The sequence below is a fragment of the Hylaeus anthracinus genome, unplaced genomic scaffold (genome assembly GCF_026225885.1).
Source record: "Hylaeus anthracinus isolate JK02 unplaced genomic scaffold, UHH_iyHylAnth1.0_haploid 3, whole genome shotgun sequence".
Lineage (NCBI taxonomy): Eukaryota > Metazoa > Arthropoda > Insecta > Hymenoptera > Colletidae > Hylaeus > Hylaeus anthracinus.
In genome coordinates this window covers 11,695,620-11,721,989 of record NW_026535284.1, presented here as the reverse complement: position 1 = coordinate 11,721,989, position 26,370 = coordinate 11,695,620, and the positions used below count along the sequence as shown (strand labels likewise).

Here is a 26,370-nt window from a genome sequence, read left to right as displayed (position 1 = left end):
AAATAGAGGCCACGAACAAATTTAATTCTCGCTCGAAGCGATTCGCTACGACATTGATTTCTGGATACCGAATCGCGAGCGTGTCATTCGATTCTATTAACTGGCGAGCTTCTTACGTTATATCTCGTTCGGCTCTTTTTTCACTATTGGTCGTTCTCTTTTACTTTTTCCGATGTTCTCGTTCGTCGCCTGTAGTGGTGGAGGTAACGACGCGAGGGCCAGCCATCCAATTCGCCGTTCGTGTTGCGTCGATTCCACAGGGTTAGGCACGGGAACGGCCTTCTTGGACCGCCTAGCGTGATCCCGAATGCCCGCAAAAAAGCACTCTCTATAACCGTGATACATGCTACAGATTTAATTGGGCCGTCGGATACCTGGCCGGTTTTATTCCCTTCGTCGCGCTCGTACCCGTCAGTGCCACTCACGGGTGATCCTGGGAACTTGTCCAACTCTGACTTTTCCGTTTTTTGGAATCGCTCGATTCTCAAATTTCCTTTTTTAACATGCTTATCCATAGAAGAACTATTTCTTGAGAATATACAGGGTGAACTAATAACTATTAGCAACTCAGATATCTTCGAATCTATAAGTTTCACAGAAATATTTACTGAAATAAAATCGCATGGTACGAAGAGATCCATCCGGTGGCGATAATAGTTTTTTTCCAGGTGGAGGTGGTCATTAAACTATCTCGTGAAAAATTTCGTAAGATACGACTTCGAATTTCCGTTCCTTTTGTTTGCAGAAACTCACAATGCCTGCCACCCTTCATCCCCCCATCGCGGATTAGCGTCTGGTGGACGTCTATGAGCACGGCGTGTACGGCGTAGGCATCCACCTACGTATTATCATTCAACAGGAATTGGCTGCGGTGAATACGCACGTTGGCCACAATAACACTCCGGTGGCGCTTATTGTTGCCAACGTACGAGCTCGTTGCGAATCCATCGAACAAGGAAGAGGCCAAGCGTAGGTATGCTCCAAGGATAGTTCCTCATTTGTGTACAGGTATGTGCTCATCGGTGGCCAATTGGATTCAATTGACTCTCGATGCGTTCTTAAATCAGCGGGGGCTTCCATCTTCCGATGTTTAAATAAGACTTCTGTAGTTAGAACAGTGCACGTGCCTCAAACAGGGTTGTTCAATCTCAATTTTCTCATAAACGAAGCTCAGCAGGAACAAATTTGACTCCGCGTTAACGACTCATTTTTTAAGAAGACCGAGAAATAATTAAACATTTTTTCCTTTTGCCATCTTACATGCATGATGGATAAACGAGGAGATACATTCTTCGGCAATAACGAGCAACCTCGCAACATCAATACAGCGCGGATACTTTGTCTTTCAGCGTGAGTACCTTGTTTAAATACCGGTTAAATTAATGATTCACGGGGCTAATCCGTATCCTCCCGCATCGCTGGAGCTTAACGAGGTTAATTAATCGCTTGCATAATCCACCCCGAAGCTACCTTGTCAAGCTCCTCTCTTCCCCTCCCGCTCCCCCCCCCCTCCCTCCTCTCTCTCTTGTCTCTCACGATAATTTCATCATCCACCGCTTGACAAATAGCGCACGAGTTTCTTTCGTTGCGGAGCTCGTAACTTCTATTGACACATCGCGGATCGGAGCCAATCGGTATCGACGCTCGTCCAGGCGGCTTTCTCCGTTTTCAGCCGAGGATCTAGATAATTTGTGATTAATTAGACATTATAAGCGTTATTGATGGGAACAGCGGGGCCAGGGCGCAGCGGAGAACCCCACGCGAAAGACGAAGGAACGAATGGACGGATGGACAGACGGACGAGCGTTACGGAGATCGGATCAGGAACGGTAGGTGGTCCATCGAGGCTCGCCAGCATCCACTCTCCTCTGCAGAGAACTCTTGGCATCTCCCCGAGTGCTCCTGAGCTCTCTTCTCGTTCCCTCCTTCTTCGAGCTCCTTCCAATATCCACCTCTCTTTCTTCGACATCTCGCCCTGTCCTCCTTCGTCGACATCTTCCTTCCTCCATCACGTTCACCGGGTCCCCCCTCTGGACAACCCTTCGTCCCTCTTTGTCGCTCCAGCGTTGTTCACCTTCGGTCTCCGCAGTACCACCTCTGGTACACGCCGCTGGTACACGGAACTCTTCTTCTTCTTCTTCTTCTTGTTCTTCTTCTTCTTCTTCGCCAACACACGATTCGACTACCATCGGGTCTACGTGGCCAGAGGTGGGCACAATTCTCATCTAAATAAAAAGTCTCGAGCAGGGAGGAAAGGTGAACAACTTTTGATCTGCTGGTTGTTCTGTAAAAATTACAGGGTGGATTCTATTGGGAGTATTGCGCAGTTAAATCACTTTGAGCCAAAATGTCCACAAGATCGATGCGAGAGATCCATCTTCTCCTATAGTTCGTTGCTCAGTAGAATAGTACTGACGATGATACTCTAGAACACTGTCCAATTTTCATCGAACGAGCGACGTGAAATTGTTTATCCAGTTGAAAACTTCGCCCTTGTTTGGCCTGCGAGCTTCTTCTTCAGCGACGATCCCTCGGAGCATCCGTGCCCGGACAGACGAGGCCACCGAACGAATCTCGCCCAGAGATCTCTCCTTTTTCCTCCTTGAGCCTCCTTCCCCTCCGAGGACCATCGAATCTTCGTCGATCACCCGACTCGAGGCGACGACTCAGTTGCGCAGGTTTCCTCCGGGTGACTTTTTCCCGTCGCGAATGCACATACCCGCCGTCTCCTTCCTGTCCCTGACGCTGACCCTGCGGGTCGTTACCTCTCGACCATCACGGTGGCCCTGTTGACGAGACACGACCGCCCCTGGGACGACCGACGCACCGCCAGCAATCAAAAAGACGACCAGGGACGCCCTCGGTCCCGTGGACGGGACTGAGAGGCTCTGGCGAGATGTTTTCGTGTAATTCGACATGAAACGACCATCGGGCCTCGGACAGGTGGGCCTGTATACAGAGTGTGTCATAACAAATGGGCGCCACTTGACAGCTGAACTGGTGATGGTGGGAAATGGTCGAGGAAACGGGTGGTCTACTCGATCTTGGTTGATCTGGGATGGTCCTCCGAGTATGTGTCTCGTTTGACCTTGTTTCTATGGGTATAAGTAAATTTCCAATTACCTTTCCGCCATTTACTAACTTTTTACAGTATTTTTCTGTCTGCAATCCACCACTAAAGTAACACGTGTTATGGTGCACCCTGTATAACGCACTCATGTCAACTTGACAATTCGGAATCGTGCACAGAGTACGAAGTACCGAGTTCTCTGATTGGTCGATCGTTGCTGGACGCGGCATCAGAGTCCCTCTCGACTTGCTTCGTTTATTGCAGATCCTAATTTACACCCAGCGTTAACGTCACCGATGAACGCGACGCACAACTTCGCGATCAATATTTCATACAAACGATAATTAACGACGCGATAATATGGAATCGAAGCCCTCCGTTAGATTAATTTCACCAGCTCCTTAAAAATATCCTTGAAGCGATGACCTTTGGCGTCGATGAATATCGGGAAAAGGCAATATTCCAAAATGGCCATCTTTTTGCTGAGTTGTACCGTTTTATATTTATTTGCATTCCTTCCGATAATAATTTCTTAAATAAATAGTATAAAGAAAATATACTAGAAATTGCTTGTATCTTGGAATCATAGCAAGATCAAAGACTAGTTTCACGCAAAGTATGATTAACACAACAGCCATGTTAGAGGGGCTACGTCGACCTTGCGTTGGTAACTCGGTAATGAAACGCGATCTCGCAGGATGCATCGAGGAATTCCATTCAACTGGAATCTCAGCGATGCTTCTCAAGAAAGAATCGAACGCGCGCTTGTCCCGCGGGCGGTGTCCTCGACCCTCTTTCGCGCCATTTTGCACACCGCACGAGACTGAAAGCGATCACCGCCAAACAATCAAATTAAAGGTCTCGCAATGATCGTCCAGGTGGTTTCAAAGGGATAAATGGAATTGTGCAGAAATTAAATAAAAAACACTCAGTTGCCGTGTTATAGGTGTATATATCAATAGGTGTATAACTAACCAGATAATTTCCCTTCTAGAAGAATTCCATAGAGAGTGAGAGTAGCTTCGAGAGAATTAAGGGATCTCCAAAATTTCTGGACCATCTGGAAGATCGCCTGCTTTCCTCTCGCGTTAACGATAGGTTTCATATTTAATGTCCAAAATTCAAACTGCTGGTGTCTGGTTACATCGAGTGCCCAATCGTGGTGGCGTTAAAAATAGTAATACCAGAGCCATAACCGGCCTCAATTACCGTGATTGTGTTCATGGAAGAAGCCCATAACGCGAGATTTCGCGGCGGCGAGACAGGTCCAATTTTCATCCATGCGAAACAGGCGCTCGATAAGAATTATCGTATTAGCTGGCTAGCAGTCGACCAATCGAGATAAATACGAGAGGGGGATTTGGCGAATGAAATAAATACTAATCGCGGTCGGTAGCCGCTTTGTCGCCTGTTCGTCGGAACGATTACTCCCTTAACTTTGATTTATCATTATGGAGCAATGATGGCTTCGGATGGTGAATTGTTCATTTTAAAGGACTGCTGTCTGAGAATCGATTAGGCAACAGATGATTGACAATACAATATGTTTTATACGTATGTAATCCGCCAAAGAATCTTTGTACTGATGGTTTTTGATGGACGCCATGAGTCCCGCCTGACGTCTGACAGGATGCACGGAAGTCACCAGTGAAAGTGACAGGAACAGTCGTATCGCACTGGAGAGACTTGTGCAACTCTCACGGTGGAGACTAAACCGATATGTTATTAGAATATCGTTGATTCATGGTTAACAAGACAGTGGAGTCTTTAAACCGTCCAGGAAACTTCGGGCAGCGTTAGATTTTCATCGGTATAATTAGATGCATTATGCGGAATCGGATCGAGATATCGGTCGAGACGTATCTAGAGTGCTGGGATCTAGAGAAATTTATGGAGTGAAAGTCGTGCATAGGATGTTTATGCAAATGAATGTTTTATGTTCAAATGGACATTTTATGATTAAATATGCAAATATCCAAAAAGGTATGCACTCATGTAGAGAATGATTCAGACGTAAATGTCATTGGCATGCGTTAAAACATCACGTATTATATTACACATTATAATCACCATTGTTAAATATTTTGCATATATTTAGTCTATAAATTAATATTCCACATGCATAAACAAGCATGCATATTCCGCATGATTTCCATATTAGTGTCCACCGTGAATGCACATAAAATACACAGTATTATCTGTTACGAAAATGGTATTCGCCAGAAACACCTGTGACTCGGTCGTACGTTAATTGAAATCAGTGCGTATTTTAATTAAAATAAATTACCCCACGGATACACCCATACCAAGCCATATAGGCGATGGTCACGCTACCGTGTAATCTCCAGCTCAGCTTAGTCGTGTTCGTGACAATAACGAAACATTACTGTCATCATGCTTAATCGCGCGTCATATTAATCAGCATTTCCCCGTTCACAGAACTCCCGTAATCCGGCATTAACTACTTCCCGGCTCGTTTCGAAACTTTCATTTTTACAGCACTCGCGTGTTGCCGGCGATCCACCTTATTATCGCCATTACAATTAACGGTCGCGCGAACAGGTAAAGAAGGAACAGAAGAAACGAAAAAGGAAAAGGCAGGACGCTTCCAGCGGATCTCCTGGGATAGGTACACTCGTGAGGAGCATCGTTTGATTTTTGTGACGATTTCAGTATATTGTTGGTGATATTTATGTTTTGGAAGTGAAAACTATCCCACCTGCTTTTAAGTGACAAAATCGAAACCTCTACTTCGTGAACCTACTGCAACGAATCTCTTTTCGTTAGAACAGTAAATAGCACAACGAAAAATAAAATTTTCTCACGGAACGACGTATTGGAACGTCCAGCGCCAGGTGTGCGTCGACTTTTCTGCCGTGAGTGTACCTGGACACGCGGATACGCGTGATCTCTTCGTCTCTCGTTTTCCACGTGGACGGGCATGAGCATGAATCATCTCGTAGGTGCCTGAACGTTCACCAGTGTTCACACACGGTCGAAGGACGGAAAGGGTGGCCGAGTCTCGGAGCGTGCGTCCCTCTCGCGCGGAGGCAGCGAGAGGACAGCCACGGCATTCTCATTAGAAGACGTCTCCACGGTCAGGCTCCTCGATCTCTGGAATTCCAGAGGGAGATGTTACGATTATTGGTCGTCGTGCCGCGGTCGAAGAACGAGCATGAAAAAGGACGACCTGGTCGAAGGATACGCGCTTACGGGAAACCGTGGATTCGTCGTAGACGCGAGGCCTCGGTTTCGTGGGAGACGCGGTTGTCACCTTGAAAGAGTTGCTCGGTGGAAATACAAGCGTTTTGGTCGGTGAGTCAGTTTTATCTGATTTTGCAAGAGAATATTTTGCAACGCATTACTGAGCAATATAAAACGGGTAGACGCGGTGCATGGTAGCGCATACCTGAAGCGATGGAGGCTTTGTCAGGTTTCGCGTACGTACGCAACATTCGGTTCGCGATGGGCTCCGGCAGGACTTTGATACTTTGACCCCGTGCAACTATAAATACTTTCATTGTCCGAGCATTAAAAGCTTCGACTCTTATGGACCTTAATGTTCGCGTGTTCTTGGAACGATTGGGGGATTCGTGTAAATCGTCGGCAATGCGAATTGTTGTTTGACGTTCGGAAGTACTAGGAAGTTGGATGTGTTTGAAGAGAGTCGAGCTGCTGTACGGGTTCTATTTCATTTGTTCGAGGAGCTTTTTAGTAATATATGTCCCGTCCATTGCACAAATCGATTAAGGGGAAAGTCTGGTCCAGCCAAGGTTTTTTTCCAATGCATATCATTTTAAAATATAATTTATTATATTCCGAAACATAAAATAAAAAAATTATTTTATATATTTTCATGTCTTTATATTTATATAATTATGTAAAATAATTATATAAAATATGTATAAAAGAACAGATATTACGATAGATCATGACGCCAGATGTGCTAGCATCACGCGTTCAGTCACCGTCGCAATATTGCTTCTTGCTCCAGCGTTGAAATCTCTCCGAGCGAACGAACGATTCATATGCCTCCCTTGATACAGCTTTTGTACAAAAACGTCCCATATGTGACAGCTGATTCCAGATCTATTCAAGATAGCATGGCAAAGTGGTTCACCCTGTATATGAGCTGAAAGAACTTGCGACCCAATAAATCGACAAGAAACCATCCCGTGGTATTGTCTCCCCAAGCGGACGTGTATCGCGTCTGGGTGCCCAGAATTCATCAAGGTAGGTGCCACGGTTATTGGCTGCAACGAGAACTCTAAGAAACAAGAAACTCCCGGAGAGGAGAGGGTGGAACAAAGAGAATCGCGAAGAGGGAACGTCGGTCGGAGAGGGGTCACGCCTGTTGGCACGAGCTGCCTCGAGAGCAGCTCCTTCACGCAGGACTCGTAATTACCCATCGATCGTCTCCGATCTACTCGACCTCCTATTTCGAGATTGACTTTTTCCGCGATTTTCTGCTTTTCTTTGCCGCCATTTTTTCGCTTGGCCCCGCGCTCCGTTTCACAATCGAGTCGATTCCCACCTTCTTATTTGCTCGCTACGTGATCGCTCGGTTTGTTGTCCACGCTGGACAGTTACATGTCGTCCGTCTTTAACCGACTTCGCGGTAATTATAAGGGGACGATGAACTTGCGGTGTAGAATGCTCGAAAAATGCCAATTGTCTTCAAGTATTTTCGTCACACGCGACGAAAGACGCTCTATGCGTCGCCATTAACGCAGGAATTAATTAAGGTTTTTTGGCGCTATTCAGAGAAGTGTAGATGAACGTATTTCTTGAAAGTGGATGCTTCATTTCGTCAGAGTAAATTTTATTACTTGGGTTCTATTGAACGGGATCGAGAACCACTGGTCGCAACACCGCACGGTCGGCTCCGTTGGTAGATCCTTAATGAGGCGTCGATTAGATCGGTCCGATATCGAGGATCCAGAGGATTCACGAAGCATCGCGATGACGAATCGTGAAACACGACCTGGAGGATTTCTTTTGTGACGCAAAACGAGTCGGAGTCCCTTCCCTTTCCTACAGGGAGCGAAACAAAAAGAATCCAGGTCCGAATCTCACGGAATCGATCGAGGAATTTTTGCTTGGCCTGGGACGTGCCAAAAAGCTGACCACGAAAATTCTCCTAAACTTCATGAGACTCTGTACTCTTGATTTCAATTGAATGAAAGTCTGTTGGTCGTAGCATAAGCAAACTACGATGTAATACATATATACCTGTTTAATCTCTAGAAATTAATGAATTGCTCGTAAAAAAGTAAGCGCTTCGGGACTCCCAACCAGAGTCCATAGGCGTTGTTCTCCCTGCACCGAAACAGGATGCAGAAACGTGGCTCAAGGCGATCGGTAAACCAGGATCAAACTTGACAGATTCTTAATTGCATTTATTAGGGCCGGGGCGATCGAGAGATCACTCGAGGCGTGGGTTGACAGATGAAACGTCGAGGAGGTCGCTCGAGGTCGGTCGATCGACGCTGGAACGGAAAGAGAAGGCAGAAAAAAAAAAGGAGAAACGGATATTAAGGCCCCGAATCGTCTGGGCCCGGTTTTCGTTCGGCAGCTTTTACGATTCCGATCGGGGCATTATTAGTAGGACGTTTTATGGTACCCGTGTTGTGTGTCGGGTCTCCCTCTAGCCGATGTTTTGCGTTTACAGGTGCACGTTATTCGAAACGATCTTTACACGATCATTCGAATAAATTAGAGAATGCTGGGTTGGAGGGGAGAACGGGTTTGCCCCGAGTCGGTAACGCCGAGATTGATCCACGAGTTTCTCTTTATTACATTCTGAGTTTGATTAACTGCCGTTCGAGGAACACTCGAAAAACTATGAAACCTATAAGTATCAGAGTTGTTAATTAATGCGTGATCGAATGACGGAATTATAAATATTGAACGCGATGTCGCTTGAGATGTGACCACCGCGGCTTTTTGTTCATTAGGGTGGTTTATTAGGTGAAATAGTCGTTACGTAAGTAGGCGGATCAATTCGATCGTGATCAGATGGCATGGACGTGGTATAGAGTTATTTATCACGGAAGAAAGAAATGTAAAATCGAAGGATGGATAAGTATGATATTTAAATACTCGAGTTCTGTATATTTTTCGGGGCATCACGTACAATGTCAACGTAGTGAATTTTACCCACGAAACGAAGTACGGTTCTCAGACGTTTACAACCGTTCCTGAATCCCATTCTGCAGTTACTGTTATTGACATAAGAGACGGGAAGTCGGAGCAGCTTCGATTCGATTTCGAGGGCAAATCGATGCTTGGAGTGGAAGATTGCTCCCCCCTAAAGTAACGGAACTTTCTCGTCAATACTCAGTAACCGTTCGATCGATGGCCAAGTAATTGGTGTCGTAAAGAGAGGCGCGCGAAACGCCTCGAAAAAGACGGGCACCGAGGCTGAATAGTCCTGATTCGTAATAAAACAGAATGATCTGAGACGCGACAATGGGTCGTCCGGAGGGAGGATTAGCCGGCAGGAAGACACGGCCCCGATTTTCTCACGACTGAAACTGGGAGATCAAGTTTTTTGTATAAAAATATTTACTGATGATTCCAGTATTTAAACTTTTAAGGATTCAGATACCTGACTGTTCAGGAATCGTTCGAGATGTTGGATATTTAATTTTAAGGATGCGCAGGAGTTAGAGCCAAACTCCGAGTTAACTTCATCGATAGTTGCGGAAAAAATAGGAAGCTCCCAGACAAGAATAGATGGATCCTTGTCTCTCTACTGATGCTGTGACAGAGAATGAAATACAACAAAGGTGTAACTTATGAAGTATTCCCTTTTAAGTACTATTTTCAGTCACAGGGAAATTGTGGTTAGTGTCGAATATCCTGTAACTGTATACAAACACGTTGGTTCAATTACTACGGAAGATTGTAATTACGATCTTTTTCGCAATAAATGTCGTCGTTGGAGGTTCTCACGACAAGGCGAGCGACCGTTTCGTCGGTCGCTGGCTGCGAGCACGTCGGCTGGAAGAACGATCGGAACAGGCATAAAACACAGCAGTAAGAACGTTGCTCGGGGAATTATTATAACTGTTTTTAAAATCATGGCGAACCCCACTGCGGCAAAATCATAATCTCCGATGAATATTGGATGCATAAAGAACGAGTTGCGGAGGGAGGATAAGGGGAGAGGTTTTTGTCGGCCAATGGACTGTTCTCTCGGCTAGGATCATCAGAAAGCTGAGAACGATGAGGATGTCTGGCGAACGGAAGTTGCTAACGATTTCCTCTTTGGACTGGGCATAACTCTGCTGAAATGACCAAGTGACCTTCGTGATAATCTAGAAATTGGATGCTGAGTCGTGAGAACTGTTTAAGCAAACACTGGCTCTGAACAAATAGAGGATCAGGTGCAAGAACTGGATATCATCAATTTTTGATCAAGGATATAAAGGATACATAAAATGGAGAAGATTTATTATTCATTTCATCATCTCAAGGCTTCTTCTGCACTGTTTATACGTACACTCTAGGATCCTTGTTTAATATGATATATTTGAAATGTGCACGTTTAACAAAAGTTTGACAAAAATATGTGTGGGGAAGAAAGGTATATTTTCCACAGTAACATTTATAAAATCGTCTTGGCTGTCGATGTGTTGAGAACGACGAAGTGACTCGCGCATTCTGTTCCGGGTTTTAAGACGCATAACGAGGGTGCACCTCGAGAGTCTGGCGAAGAGGAAGACCCCGCAGTGTCTCTTGTTCCATGTTCCACTGTCCTCTCTGTCTTATCCGATCTTTGCCTTGTTTTCTCCTCTGCGCGCCACGGTCCTCGTCTCGAGGAGATGTACTCTCGCGGAAGGTGCATTACGAAATTTATGCCACTCGTTAATTTCACTCTGCGTCGTCTCCTTTCCTTGACACTGCACAACGCATTTGGTATAGAACCAACATTATTTCTCGTGCCTTATCGATTAACAATTTTATGCGATAGGGAGATGAAGAAATTTTGTTGAAAGTCTTTATTCATCCGTTTGTTCCAACCAATCGTTTCCAGTAATTACGGTGCACATTTGTTGCATTATTTATCGTCTTCGTTGAATGAAACTCTTTATATCACCTTTATCTCCAATGCCATTTCCAGCTCCAGTTCGTTTCTAAAATTAGCAGACACCCAACATCCAGCCCGATAACTGATTTTAATCTCCCACGGATGATCTCCGACGCTTCAGCGATGCATATTAAATGCGTCCCCCAGCTATCAAGCCACCTGACGTAGATTTCCAAGCTCCCTACACTCTCTCCAATTCGTTGTCGTACCCTCAGATCTAGAATCGTCACTCACCGGCCATCGCGAGGAGACTCGAGCAAACCGGCGCGTCACAAATATTTTTAAACCGAGTGTCCCTCTTGGAGAAGTGTTCTCAAACTCACCGTCGCGTCGAAGGGAACCCTTCACAAACACGGCTCGATCATCGCGGACTGCTTATCCCAACACCCTCGAGAGGGAACGAGCGCAAACACGGTCGCGACAAGCTCGTCCACCGTACAGGTGTATATTCGCGTATCCACCGCTCGTTAAAGCCCTCGCGGCTCCGCTTCCCAGTCGCCGCTCGCGGAGAATTCGACGCGAAAAGAAACGAAGAGGAAAAATATAAATAAAAGTGTCGGGGATCCTCGAGGGAGCCCCACGGTAATATTACTCACGAGCACAGGCGGCGATGGTGTTTTAAATAAACGTTCGGGGCGGCGTATCGGATACACCTCTACCTGTAGCGACCTGTACCTACCTGTCCAAACGGCGTATCTGCGCTAGAATCGTAAAGGCACGAGTTTTACGAGCCGTCCTGTGAAATTAATACACGTGTCTGGCATTCTCTCGAATTCGGTGCCGATTATGTAGCCAGACCTAACCCGAGATGCCCGTGGCCCTGGCCGCGGCGAACGTGACGTCTGGACCTTTTATTTATTTTCCAGTTTCGGGTTTCCTGTCCTCCCCTCTCTCCCCTGCATCTTCAACCCTTCGTTCTCTACCTGGTCGCTTGTCGTGGTCGCTAATTGATCGCTGGGTAATCCGAAATGCAAGAGGCAGGCCGCTCATTACCGTAATGAAGAATAAGGCGGACCGTGCCGCGTAATGAGCCACGTCTCGCTGTCTCGTCCAACAGTGGCTCAGAGACCAGTAGGAGGGGGTTTCGAACCGGGGTGGAGAGAAGCTAAAGGGTAAATCGGGACCAAGGGGACTTCCTCCGCGTCGAGTCTTGAATAAATGAGCCGCTGACGTGGCTTCCTACACGACGGAACCGTCGCTACCGTATCCTGCTTGGGACACTTCAAGCTGAATTTCTAGCGGGAAGGTATAGAAAATGGATCCTGTTTTTTAAATTTCTTGAACGTAGGTAGGCTTGAGAGTGTGTTCGTGTGAGTTAATCGCTGCATGTACCTCGATTTTTCATCCCCGTTTTCCTGAAATGACCGAGGATCTGCACGTGCCCGGACTTATCGTTCTGATGGATCCGTTGGGCGGACAGTTTGCGATTCCTCCCTTCCGAATGACGTTGCAGTTACGATGGCTTCTTTCGCAAGAGAACTCTATCTGTGGACGGTGATCGGTTTATGCGATCCATTCTGGATGGTCTTCTTTTTGGGGGTACTTTGGGGATCGAAGGGCTGGGAGGAATTCATCGTGAGGCTTTATCAGATATCGTTACGCTTGTCATGGATAGCTATCCCCGCGAAAGTTAACGCACCGTGGAGAGTCCGAGATGATGGACTTTGTTCGTGTGACGGACAGGACAAAATGAATCACGGTAAAACCTCCATTATACGTGCTCGTCAAAGGAATTCCCTCTATTATCAATGCTTTCATATAAAAATTGAAGACACAAAAAGATAAGTGTATCTCAATCAGCTGTGGTGCGATCGTTGGCGTTCAAGTCAGTTAAAGAAAGTCAAAGAAATTAACGAAGTTTAGAATGAACAGGTGAATATACAGGATGGTAATGATTAAGTTTTTGAGTTTGAACGTGTCTTCTTACAGTAGAAGGATATAGAATCTGAATAGCCCAACTGGTGGAAGATAAGATGGAAAGTATCATGAAACTCGGTAGAGAAATAAAATAAATTAAAGAAACCTGGAACATATTTATAATTGCAACCTGATCCCATCATTGAAATCTCTTTCCAGAATACTCGAATCTCCACAAAGACGCGAGAAATCGTCGCGAAGATCCGTCGGAATCATTATTATTTTCTTTCTCCGCGGAAAGAAAAGTAAATACAGTTGGAAAGTATGAATCAAGGTCCCGTTATGATATGTAACCAATGTCTGGCATGAAAGTATACCGCGCGTAATAACACGATGCTCGATAATTTGTGTAATTTGCGTGGCTGGTTATTATCGTGCAATTATGAATATAATATTTATGTAGAGCGGCACCGTTTCGTGGCGTGTTCAAGGAAGAAGAGAAAGGGAGGTATTTTTACGCAACAGGCGATCGCTCGGATCGGGAACGCGGCCGGTGCTAGATCGTTTCGTTAATTTTTCGATCTCCCGAGCGAGCATTTTATCGCCAAGTCGACACGACGGACGCAGGAAAGGCTATCCAGGGGATTTTCTATCGAGAGCCAGCGATGGACTTTTATTGCCATCAGATCGAGAACAGATAAAGCAGTTTCCGAACCCTTTGTTAATCTCCCTGGGTCGATGATTTTGTAACGAGAACGATCGTAGGCGTAACCGAACCGATCGATGCCCGTAATTGTCTGGGACGCGGAATGTTCCGACGGTTGTTGCAACTTTTCCAGCAACGGACGTTGGACTTTGGTCGATGACGAAATTGATTTAACCCGTGCAATTCCTCGCTGTGTCGTGGATCTTCGTCGTTGCGAAAGATTTATTGGAACTGCATGGATTCGTGGCCAGGGAACGCGAAACTACGCGAAACGTTGGTGCAACAAGGTTCGAAACGAGGAAGAAGGTTGGTTAGCAATTGTCAAATGCGTGTGGCTATTACGCAAGGATCGTAATGTGTGTCACGAGGCGTCACAATGCGTCTGCGATAAGAGGTATGGCAACGACAGCGGTAGGGAATTTCGAAACGCATTCAAAGCATCGTTTACTCAGGCCCCGTGGGACCGAACAGACACTCGCGACACCTGATACCGATGATTTTGAACACTTCGGGCCTGATATGAACGACTCTGGTCTCGTGAGGCTCGATGTTGACGACTCTGGATTCATGGGGCCCAATGAAACCGACCCCGCACTCGTGAAACTCGATACTAACGACTCTGAACTCGTGCAATCGATTCCTCGCTTCTGGAACCTGATACACATAATCGTGGACATGTGGGATCGGGTATAAACGAATTGGGACTCATGAGGCCCGATATGACGGACCTTCAATTCCCGAAACTTAGCAGAGACGATTCAAGACTTAATTATGAAACAAGTTTGGACTCATGGGCGTCGATGACAAGCTTGTTGTAGCAAATGGGTTTTGGATTCAGGGAGACGAGTCTCAGCGAGATTATATCGGGCCCCATGAGCCTGAGATCGGGTGTAAGGAGCCTCATAAATTCGAAATCGTCTCTATTATGTACCACAAATCAAAGAGTAGTCTTTATCGAGGCAAAGAACTTGGGAATCATCTTTATAGGGCCCGAAATATCCTAAGCCATTTGTAGAGGACCCTGGGACTTAGGGAGCCGCCTGTATCGTATCTCATGAATCCAGAAGCCGTCCTATTGGGCCTCATATATCATCTTTATCAGAGTCTCTCTGACTCTACCAAGCATCTGTTTCAGCTCGTCTGTAAAACCAGCTTGTTGCATTAGTGTAGACAGTGCTTAAGAGTCGCGTCGTAAGACAATGGCGAGACGTGTCTCGCAGGATGCATGGTACCCACACGTATTTCTTTCAAGAGATTATAACGCGGGTGGCGCAATCGATGCACACGAGACACAGCCTGTTATCAGATGCGCGCGGCTGGGAAACGCACTTCCGCTTTTTAAGGTTCACGTACTTTCCTCGCGATTAATTCCCAAGATTTAATAACTGTGTTACGCGCGGAGAATGCGAGTAACGACGGCAGCAGGAGGTAAAATTGCGACAAGAACGTTCTTTCACAAAAAATAGAAAACGCGTGGCAATCCATGAATGTTACGGACACGTAGGTAAGATTTCATCGTGATTTTTCAGTAGCGTGCACATAACTCTGATTATTAATTTAATTTCAAGAATTTCCTTGATGCCTATCAATGCAGAAATAATAATATTTCGTGTCCTTCTATATCACTACTCTATTTATTTTCGATTATTACTGATTTTGACGAATTGTGAAGTTGTATGTCGCAATTGTAACTAGCCACGGGAAATGGAATACGCATAGAAGGGCGCAATTTCCTGTTCTCATTAATAGACGTCGTGTCCTGACGTTACGCGTTTCGTTAGAGTCGCAGTACAAATAGCTGGACGCTTCGAGCTAGTTAACGAGAGCATTCGTGATAAACGTCGGGCGATAAAGCGAGCACAGTAAGCGCCCAAGTCCTGCGCGCTATGGACACTCTGAAAAGTATCGGGCCCCTCAGATAAAAATTGCAAAAATCATAAATATACAATCATATTCATTTATCTGGCAAATGTCTGAATTGTTAATTGATGGTATAAATTTATTTATAAATGATGAATAGTTCCCCCATAGAGGACACCCCAAGTATTCTCAAGTGCTCCAGTAGTGAATGCATCTGCCAATTAATTTACTCTATACAAAGACTTTTGGACCGACACAACTAACCGAAGCCGCAAATGATTCTGTAAATTTCCAGAAAAATCCAGCGAAGTCGTTCGGATTAGAAAACGTAAAATATCACACCTTATGAAAGCACGAGATCGTGTGAAGCGTCGCGGTGGCTGCCGGGGAATTCCAGATAGAATGATCCTCGCAATAAGCGTACGCAAGTACGCGGAATGTAATAGGAGCAAATTGGAGACGCTTCGCGTCCCTCCCGCCGCGGCTCGCCGACTGAAACTGGCTCTAAAGAAGGGAACGCGAGACGTTTTAGTTTAATGCCGCAGGTAGTTTCCACTTCAGGCATCGGTGGCTGCGATTTAGTCGCTTGTAACGAAAGACTCGATCCCAGGATGGTTAATACCTCAAAGGCATTATTAATCGGTGCTTAAAAGTAGGAAATGAACTCGACCGGGATGATTCCACGGCTCGTTAAGTGCGAAGCTTCTGCGCTAACAGTTGGAGTGTATCGCCCCCGATAGGCTTCTTTTTTCCATTTTCTATCTCCTGGCCAATTGCTTTCGCAATCGTGCATTCGATACCCGAAGAATTTACGGTGGGTGTCTCTTTAGTGTCTTCTGCTATGCGTAGGCATCCAGACAGGATTGCCTTGCATCTCTAACACATCTTTATGGAGTAGAAGCAACGGTGCATGTGCTATTTAAATATTAGAACAAAGTGGTCCGATGCTGCACCATTCAGTCTGATGACCAATCGACGAAACCTTCCCTAAATACATTCCCTCTAAAGAATGATTCTTACTTTCTTAGGAGAACCTTCTCTATTCTCGATAAACCTAGCATTCGATAAACTAGCCACGAAACAAAACATCCTGTATATTTCGCGAATTGCCACACACGCTCACAGGGTTGCGGTCTGAGTCGTGTCTCGATACCGTAGTTTCACGCCTGGATTTTTACCGTGGTGTAAAAACACGGTAAATTTGTGAAATTTATCGCACGTGCTCGCCGTAGGTAGTCGAGGTGAGAAAAGATGTGCCCCGGGGCGGGACGCGGAGCAAGTAGTCCCGAAGCACGTAGCGTGACCCAAACGCGTGACAAATTCATCGTGTCACGCCGTCTCACGTGCTCCGAGGACCACCTTCGTGAACGATACGAATTACCAACGGTACGCAGCAACCCGTGGCTCTTGTCGGCCTCGTAGGGACGCTGATATAATTTAAGTCCTAGAAGAAACGCGGCCATTAACGCGCCATTAACGGGCCTGGCCATGCGTGACTCCCTCCGGAGTTTCGCTTTTAAAGGGACCCGAGCTGGACGCAGATCACCCTCCACGGGCTTTCATTAACTCTTGCTCCGATCCCCGCTCGGATGCTTCGATTTACTTTCTGCGGGCCAATTTAGTTAGCAGCTTCTTTTTCGTTTCGCGCTCGACCACTGCTGCGAGCGGTTTGTAAACTTTTCGTGGTCCTCGCGCCGATATTTACGGTACGCAATTTTTATCTCGTGCATAGTAATTAAGTAGAGAAGGAGTAAACTCTGAAAAGTTGAGTTTTCATGTATACATCAAAAATATGTACTTCTACATAAGTGTACGAATATTTATAAAATTGTCTGTATCTATATTTAATTTATAATTCATCATGACTAATATTTTTGATATCTTTATTGCTCCATTTCGTATCGGCTGATCGACAAAGTGACGTATGACTTCAAATTTAGACAATTAGTGAATCGTTCCTCGAGACGTGGCCACAATAGAATTTCAATCTTATCTGCCCCCGACATCGTCCAGCCGTGTCACCCATCGATCAGTCGAGTTGGATCCGAATCCTAGCAGATGACGGACCAAAACCTCGTTGACCCGGTTCTCCACGTTAACATCCTGTAAAGTTACCTATACACTGAAATTTCCTTAAAGAGATCCATCCCCGTCAAACGAAATAACATCGATACATTCAACCAACCTATAAATTAAAAAATTTCTATACTTAAAAATTTTCCAAACTGCCAACTTTGAGGGCTTGTGCTTCCTAAACAATTAAGAAATCTGCCAGCTGATGACTTAAACCCTCTCTAATATAGCATGGACCACCATATACTCGAATATCATAAAAATTCCTGACTTCCTGATACAGAAGTGATCGATTTAGAGTGGAGAGGCTCTGTATAGGTTTCTTCTCGAGTCACCTTCGGTGTTGGTATCGGTGTTTCGCCGCCAACCTGGTCGAGAATTTGACCGAACCGAAGTGGTTCGTGGCTGGTGGTGGCGGCGAATACCGACGGGGTTGAGACAGGGGCATATGGGATCGATACATCATGGTGGCCCGGCGGGGGGCCTCAGATACCATCTTAGTTAGCATCCTCGAATAGACGCGTACGTATCCTTGGAGCTGGACGAGAGCCAACCTTGTCATTATACCTCTATCTGCTTATCTGTATCGGTCCAATATCGACGTGGCACAGCCGAGACTCGAAACCTAACCGAGAACTATCGACTTCCCATGCAGGAGATCGCTCTATTCGTGCGGCCGCGGTGTAATGGGGTTAACGAGGAGCTTATGTTGGTTTACGAGTAAAGCCGTACTTACGCGTTACGAGGCGTTCGTCGACCATTAATGCACTGGTGTTCCTATTCGTGGACAGCTCGAGAAAAAGGTGCACACGAAAAAGCCCCACCATTAGCGAGGGTAAAGGAATGCTGTCTCTAAAAATGCTGGGAATTTAATGGATTGATGAAATGATTAGATGAGAACAGGGTTTACTTCATTCCGTTGCTGATCCTTGGTAGGGTTATTATGGTCGAAATTTATGGCAATGCATTCGAACGATCCTATATTAGGTTGTCCGGAAAGTTCGTGGCAAATATTTAAGAAAAATTCGACGGGTTCTTTTCTAATTTCAAAAAGTATACGCAACGTTGTCGATCCTCTGCCGAACGAAACGTCAAGTCGAGCCAGCTGCAAGCGTCGTCACGCCTTGAGGATCGTGTTGAACGGTTCGAAAATCATTTCTCGTCGGAGTTGCTTCCTCTCTCAACGACCAGGCGGACCGAACTCGTGCCCAGGGAGACGAGCGGAGCCAACTTCGCGAAAAAGTGCCACGGAAAGAAACGTGGGACGAGGAAACGCAATGATACAAAGAGGAATCCCGACGCGAGCAAGGGCATGCGCGAATCCGCGTCTAATCACGAGTTTAACGCTTTTTATCGCATCTACCCGTAGCTTCTTTGGCCGACGTCGATCGTTTTCCCACAGTCAGCACGCCTGCCTCCTCGCATAGCCGTACCTAGAATCGTAGCGGCTCTTATCGCTTTTTCGTCTCCATCTCTCCTCAACTTGTCTACAATGAAACCTCCGGCTTTCCACTTTACGCGATTCAAAGGCAAACCACCGAAACCGTGTCGAAGAAACATTCTTCCGACATCGTTCGGATTTTTTAGACTTTAGACTAGATTTTTTAGAAAGAAAGTAGTCGAAATTGTTCCTTTGTGACAATTTTTAGAAACTCTTCATACCATTATTATGGAAGATTAAAAATTAATTTTGTTCCGGAGGTATATGTCACAGAATGACATCAAGTGGAACCTGTCATCGATGAAGTTTCTGCCTCTGCTGAAATCCTAGAGTTATCTGATTCCAACACCTGCCGTTTAACGCTCCTTACAACACTAATTAAAGTTTACGCGTCGACGTATTATAGGAGCCAATAATCACAGTATACTTTCAATGTACTCAAGTTAGATCTAACATGAGAATCAGTTCGGCCCATTGGCGGGTAGCCGAGCGATACATCGCTACTCGAATACGCAGAGCCTGTCAAACATCGCGTACCTGGTGATTACCACTGCCATACGCATTCTGATCTCTAGACACACCTTCGCTACCGTTGATACCGTATAATTAAGCTGGGAAACAGTTGTTCCTTCCTGCAGATAAAAATCGCTCGGTTTGTGGTCGGTCAAATCTCGCAATCCCGTCATTATCATCGTCTGGATCGCAAACAATCCTCTTCCATCGCGACCCGATTTTCTTGCCTGCATTCATTCCTTCGCATGATTGAGTACGCCTCGATTTTATTACGGGCGCGTGGAAACCGCGAAAACTAGATCGATCAAAAATACTGGAGACCATTGCTCTTCTAATGAATAAATCCAAAATTCAAGCGATCATACACTTTCGTTCATCAATCCCAATTTAAATTGCGTTTCCTCAGCATCCGTCGGAGTTGATTTATCAAAACTCCGTGTTCTATGCAAACGAAGCAAGAGCGTCCATTACAAAATTTTTGTTTCAATCCTGCCAGGGATCCTGTCATGCCGAAGGCGCATTTATCGTCGCCGAGGCGCAGGAATAGGGGCGTTAGAGGATCCAGGGCTCTGTAGAGGTCCCAGAGATCCATGGCCGTCGTGGATAGCCGCGTCTAAATCGTAGGATGCGGCGCCTGAAATTTTATGCGATCGCGTGATCGCGCCTCCTCCACGTTTTCACGAGGCTTCGGAGTTGGGTGCAGCGGCGCTGGCTCGGCTTCCTTATCGCTATTAGAATTACCATTTTGCGCGTATTACCGAGGAACCTCGTTCCCTGCGTTTTTAACTGCATTCCTGGAACGCCTCTCTTGCTCATGTGAATTTTTCCGACGATTTTCGAAGCTTCGTTTACTATTTATGACACGACGCCGTTCGCACCTTGATATATTGAATTGAATCTATGCGTGGCGATTGGTAGACTTATAAAGGCAGTACATGAATTTTTTCGTCTAGTTTATTCTAATAATTTCTCTAAAGAATGGCTGTCTTTGTTTTCCAGTTATTTGGCACGCGTGCGTGACTTGCCAACACTGTATTATAATACAGTTTATCGCCTTTGTATACAACATGCGTAAGCAATGATTTATCGCAGGAAATACTAATTCCTCGCAATTATCTTTGCACGGTTTGCGCATGTACACAATGGAGACGTGTCCAGCGATCCATGACGTTGGCACCCACCGTACAGGCACGCGAATTGAAAACAAAACTGATTACTCAATTTAGTAAATTCAAATTTGGACATTCACACGTCCTGAAGAATACTCAAAGCTACTGTTTAACCCCTTTACCTACACGTTATCTCCCGATTGCTTGAGTCGTAGTAAGCGGGAATGTAGGAAATTTGAAACTTGAACGTTTCATCCCTAGAAGAAAAGAGCTGGTGTCGAAAACAGCCACCAGAGTCGGATGTTAAAAAGTCAATGGGATCATTCTCTATGGTTCTTAAGCATAACCGCCACAGCGAAAGTTACCTGCACAGTGTGTTGCATTTGTAGTCACGTGAACGTATCGTAGTCAAGTATACGTAGCTGGAGGGCCACAGGGCCGTGTAACACATAAAACGGGCGCATAAACGCGATGCTATCAGGGTTGGAGGAGGTTCCGCGTAATCTATCCAATTATCGTTCGATCAGAGCTGTGTCCGTGGATGTCGGGACCCACAGCCACCGAGTGTGAGCTGTTAGGGTAGTCGAGTGTAAATGATACCCTCTCTAACGGTGGTCGCAGTCGAATGATCGCTGCGTTACGCGATGATATTAGAAGTAATTTCTGCCACGAGGAAAAATTAAGTAGCTTTAGCTGCTACTGGAACTAAACGGAAGACTACTTCGTTTCCTGGATTACGTTTGTGGCGCATGTTAGGACATTTCAGAGGCGGAGTTTACGATGCAGGATCCTGGGAACGCGGTATCGTTGGGTAATATCAGAATAGTCGATTCGTTGACTAATTTGCCGGGGGATAGAGAATTTAGATCTTATAGAGAGTATGTTTCCACGTTAATCTTTGAGTTTTGGACTTCATTCGTAGATTGATGGATCCTTGAGAGTGACCGCGTCCAAACACCGCTGAGAATCTTACAACAAGTAACAATAAGTAATAAATAATACAGTGTACAAGAGAAGTTTGTTGTCAACGTAGTAGAAGATAATAACAGATGTCTATCGGTGGGAAGCAGGAAGTGTACGAAAATAGATGTGAATCAGAGTCAAGACTATAGGAGGACGACTAAGAGTACTACCCAACTGAGTTCTTAAGCATCTTACTTGACCTACAAGTACATTGATAGGTCCGTCAGTATCATTCACTCCTACCAAAACACTTTCCACTACGTTCACTGAACGACACGTGGATCAGCCAATCTTCCAGCGGCTGGTAGTCACAGGTTTCTCTAAGGCGACTTCCCAGGGCAGTTTCCCGCGAACTTATCGCCGATTTATTAGCGATCCGGAGTTGGAGGACTCGTTCGTTGGTCGCAATTCACGGTGGGCTAGCCAGGGTGGGGTCACCGAAGGTTGCGCAACTCGTGGCTATTGCGCGGCGGTGCTGCCTTCCACACGATTGCCACTTTAAGTGCGCCATAATGGCAGTGGGCTCGCTAAGAAGAACGCGATCTTAAGAAACGGCTCACGGTGCCTCAGCAGGGCTCGAGGCCGTCCGTCTCGGTTTCGCTAGGCCCGTCGTGGCTGGCTGTCTCGGTCGCTCAGGGCCCCGCGGATGCGGATCGCCGTTGGGCCTTTCACTGGGGGCCTGCGGGCTACGGGTCGCGACCTCAACGTGGTCCACTCCCTCCTCCCCTTCCCTCTCCTCTACCACGCCGACTCTCTCGCTCCTTCTTTCTCTCCCTTCTGCTTTTCTTTTTCTCCAAACATTTTTACCTCCCTTCTCTTACCTTTGTGCTTTACCTAACTCGGCTCCCTTTGCCTACTCGCTCCTCTCCGCCTCGCCGTATTGCTATCGTCTCGCTTCCCTGGGCCGTCCCTGTCTATTCTTAGCCACTCTCGTTAAGGGATTACGCCATGACTCCTGAAAATATTGCAATATTCTGCCTTTTAAATGTATTTCTAAGCTGAAGTCAAAGGACAGATGGTACCAGTCTCTTCTGTCTCGAGTGAGAATAAGAATGCTTGTCCTCGTAGCCTAATTTCAAACAATGCTTGCCTGACAATCGCCCAAACCTCTCTAGAGTAATCTATCCTGGGAATCCCTCCTTTCAGCCAGGTTAATATTTAGGTTATCCACGGAGATCGTCGAGGGTCGCGCAGAAAAATGGAGCCCCGAGTCCCTGGGAACGTTAGGCCCGATGCGCGGAGGTGGATCCTACCTTTCCCGCGAAGAAGCGCTTGCCCTGATTTTCGTGGCGAGCGCATACGTCGGAGGCTGGAGCTCGTGATCACGACCTCCGCGATCGGAAGAGCTTAATCATGCGGGAACGTGTACCATGGCGTACGAGCACGCCGCGAGAGAGACTCGTTCCAACCGCGGCGGAATCACCTATCCGGCCGGGCACTTAATTTCTCCTGACTACGATTAACCTGCGTTCCACTTCTATTTAGTAACAGGAATTTAATCGGCAGCTCATCGTTTCGACGTACGGAATTACGTGAATCCCGAACGACGCCGGCTACCAGGACGTCGGCGTCGGGAGCTTTACGCTGCCACGTGGCCCGTTCGTTAAGGTAACCCGCGGTTGTAATTAACTCGCGAAGACAGGAATTCATGCTTCTGTGCCGCCGCGATACGATTTTTGCGATATCGGAGGATTCTAACTGTACCTCGCCACAGAGAGCTCGTAAATCGAAGGACGTTTCAGCGACCCTTTATAGCATCTCCTGAGAGTGTTTCTCTGAGGAGCTTGGAAACTTGGAGGGTTTGATGGTATTTGAGTTTTTTCCTTAGGCACGCTATTGAAGGTAGGGATTTCAACGTTTATATACATGTTGATGCAGGTTTTGTTGACGTGTAGAAATTTCTGTATAAGCGCCAGATCAAGGAGAGTTCCTGGAATTGAATTCTGCCAATTGAAAAAATAAGTTTCTACTGAAAAATCAGCAACAGAGCCAATTGTTTTGATAAACTTCCAAGACTTTATTTTCCCTGCATACCGGGACCGTTACCCTACTGGTGCTTTTACCTAATATTAATTTCGCTGGAGGTGCCCAGGCGCGGTAATTTTCAAATTACAAGTTGCGAGTCTGCAGGCTCCGCGCGGCTCTCGAACATTGTCTAAATAATAGTCTAATGGACAAGGTATTCCGGAGCCAGCGAGGCCAGAGCGAGGGGCTTCCAGGACTCGCACCTCGTGGTTGCGCTTGCAACGATAGTCTATATTCCCTTACGACTGGTTTCATTCCCCTTTAAAGTGTTTTAGTGGCTCTGGAAGTGGGTGCCCAGGCCGTTTTCTTCAACAAACTGCCTCGTCTCTACGGTGCTGGGGCTTCACAGCCAGGGAACGGTCGTTGCTAACCCGGTTCTTGAAGATTCATCCCGCCGTGTCTCGTGCCGACGTGCCGGCTCTTATGGTTCCTGGTAACGATCTTTTCCGATAGCTACACGATTTAAACGCGAACTGCACGTGCATACATGGCAGCGCCAATGCGCACTTGTACCTGCATAATTTTCAGAATCTATTTACGCATGAAACTCGAGCGTCGCCGGAAGTGTTTGGTATCAGAGACAAAAAACGAAAGAGTGTCCATCGTGAAACGAGGAATATCGTAACAGTAAGGGGATGTTGCAACCATATTCTGTAGTTACACTTTTCTAATTTCGAAGAAGGAAGCTTTATGTCATGATTAGTCGAGGTGATGTCTTTGTGAATCTCCTGGGAGCTCTTCGTGGAGGAAAAGGTTGGTCAAGATTCCTTGTTAACTGTATTCGATGCCAATTTATGTCCTCTGATAATTGTCGATCGAAATTGCGTGAATCTAATAAATAGTTCTTTTGTCTTTAGAATCTTGTAAGAATTCTCGAATAACTAGGCTCTTCGTCATCGAAGCCGTCCTTGTCGCTGGTGGAGCAAATAATCATGATCGATTCTCTCGATTCTCTTGCAAAGTTAAAGGCATTCCAAACGAAAAGAAACATCGTATCTAGTAGATGTCACGATAGTTATCTTCCAGGAACCAATTGAATCATTGCGATAAAAAGAACATTGTGGTATAGAATACCGAAAGAAATTCAGTTACTGTTTACACGCCTTCCTTTCCTTACTGACGTTCATCGTGTCGCTGAAGTACACAGATTCAGCTTCCACGCGGTCACTTGAATTGTTAACACTTTTTAGAGAAAATGAGACATTATTAGACGTAATTGTACCGTCAACAATCTTAGCTTTTGTAAAATAGCAACGCAAATTTTGTTTTGTTCCTTGGACTAGTTTTCGTATTTCTTGAAGAAGATCTTCTTGAACGTTGTCTTTCATCCAGACTGTGGAACTTTATTGACAGAAGAACAACATAGTTCAACCTCAACTATTAAAATCTCACCTTGAGCGGTGTCCTTCGAGATGAAAACCGCCCAGGTTCGTTTCGGCGATAACTCTTTCCCCGCGTCACGACGAAAACGATTGTTACGTCCGGGTTAACCGAGCGCGAAAGACCGTCGTAAAATAAATGTCAAGTCTAAAGCAATTACCTGCGTCCCTCGTTCTGCCGCCAGTCGTTGTCGTCACAAGCCGCGACGTTGGTCATTAATTCTGTTAATTTGTGGCGCAACTGTACCGGGAATCTGGAAGCGTTATCTCCGCGGACCGAACGTACAGTGTGTCACACGCGAACATAACGTCGATAACTTCCAAGAAACGCAGGCAAGATGAAGGAAATTGTTATATTCCCGAGCCATACTATGTATGCAAATACGTGTCAAAAAGGGGTGGCGTTAAGCCCTTTACATCTTCAACGTAAAATTGCACTATGTTTTATGTTCAGTTTTAGCAGGGTTAATTAATTTTGTATAGTGGCCGAGGGTATTAAAGCTCTTTTGGCTCATGATTCCTAAGGTCAGAGGACAAGACTACCTTGCAACAAGTCAAGAGTACAAAGGTCCAGAAGTTTCAGGAATTCTGAGAATTTCTGGTGGTCTCGAACTTTAAAAGGGATTCGAAGAACCACTGAACAATGTTATCCTTCTCCCAAGGCTACTCGACTAGGGGGTAAAATCTTGAGACACTTCTTACCAGGATTCCTCTTCTCTTCTTCTCAATACACACTTCCATACTCTGGATTAAGTTATCAAGGAACTACAGTGCTATCCTTTTACATAGCAGCCATTCAAAGTGTTGCTCCCTACGCCTCCAACTGTTTACGTGTGACGCAACAATTTTTCCCACCATTTTGGCCGCGCAATTTTCGTCAACGATTACCATACAATGGCTCGTCAAGCGGCGAAACGTAACGGAGCACCGTTCATAACGTTGAACAGTGTCAAGCGGTAAATAATAGACTGCTAATTTGCAGGCGACCATCTGACGCGCATTAAGGCTGGCCGCGTACTTACGGTTTCCCGCGAGGCAGAAATCACCGTGGCCGGCCGATAATCATCTCGCAATGTTATCATCGTGCGATCGCGGAGCGTGTCCCGTCCGATACGCCGGGGCTAAATTAGTTCTGGGAACGCGATTGCCTGCGACGATGCAAATTGAAACGACGTTACGTTATCGCCAAGGTGATTCCCCCTCGTTTAGCGTTATTCCCGCTCGCGGAGATGGGCGAAATTTTACTCGAGCAGCTGATAAGAAACGACACGAGGGTACA

At 46.0% G+C, this 26,370-nt stretch overlaps 1 protein-coding gene and 1 long non-coding RNA gene across 2 annotated transcripts in view; one reads left to right on the top strand and one right to left on the bottom strand.

Annotated features, from left to right (window-relative positions):
• LOC128893970 (uncharacterized) overlaps positions 1 to 19,702 on the bottom strand; it is a 155,501-nt gene extending 135,799 nt beyond the window's left edge. The window contains exon 1 of the mRNA XM_054155310.1: positions 19,693 to 19,702. The gene's annotated coding sequence lies outside the window, so the exon portion shown is untranslated. The remainder of the gene's footprint in view (positions 1 to 19,692) is intronic.
• A 3,411-nt stretch (positions 19,703 to 23,113) lies between these two features.
• On the top strand, positions 23,114 to 24,732 carry LOC128893971 (uncharacterized). Its single transcript, XR_008461437.1, has 3 exons — positions 23,114 to 24,145; positions 24,241 to 24,465; positions 24,570 to 24,732. It is a non-coding gene; the product is annotated as an uncharacterized LOC128893971 (long non-coding RNA).
• The last annotated feature ends 1,638 nt before the right edge of the window (positions 24,733 to 26,370 follow it).